Raw genomic sequence first — 833 nt, forward strand, 5'->3', positions numbered from 1 at the left:
GGCCAGACACCACAGCAAGAAACACACAGCACACGTTATTAAGTCATCAATAGTGATTGATGGGGAGATTTCATTTGGTTTCCCCAATGGGCAAAGATGGAAACCTCAGTGGTGAGGCAATGTGTGTGTGGGCTGTGTGTGTGAAGGGAGTGTGTGTGTTTGTGTGAAGGGAGTGTGTGTGTGTTTACAGTAGGTAGAAAGGGAGAGGCTCAGATTGGAAATGAATTAAGACATGACAACACAGAGCAGCGTTGATATAATTGTCTGAAATGTGATCCAGTCCTATCTTTCAGACAGCATCCTATGTATGGAATTACTGCTGCTACATCAATTCAATTCATTTCAAATGGCTGACAATTTTCATAAAGGCTATACATTAATCAACAATGCAATGTATACGCTCTCTCCATTCACCCCACCACACACACACACACACACACACACACACACACACACACACACACACACACACACACACACACACACAGACCACTCTGGGGCTGCTTGGTGCTGCCTCAGTCTTGGATTGGGGGGGGGGGGGGGTAATATAGAGCATTGTGAGCGTGTGTGCAAGGGAGGAGCAGAAGAGGGGAGGAGGAGGGGAGGAGCAGAAGAGGGGAGGAGGAGGGGAGGAGCAGAAGAGGGGAGGAGGAGGGGAGGAGCAGAAGAGGGGAGGAGGAGGGGAGGAGCAGATGAGGGGAGGAGGAGGAGGGGAGGAGCAGAGGAGGGGAGGAGGAGGGGAGGGGAGGAGGAGAAGGGGAGGAGGAGGGAGGAGCAGAAGAGGGGAGGAGAGGGGAGGAGCAGAGGAGGGGAAGAGCAGAGGAGGGGAGGAG

This window comes from Oncorhynchus kisutch, linkage group LG18, assembly GCF_002021735.2.
Source record: "Oncorhynchus kisutch isolate 150728-3 linkage group LG18, Okis_V2, whole genome shotgun sequence".
NCBI lineage: Eukaryota > Metazoa > Chordata > Actinopteri > Salmoniformes > Salmonidae > Oncorhynchus > Oncorhynchus kisutch.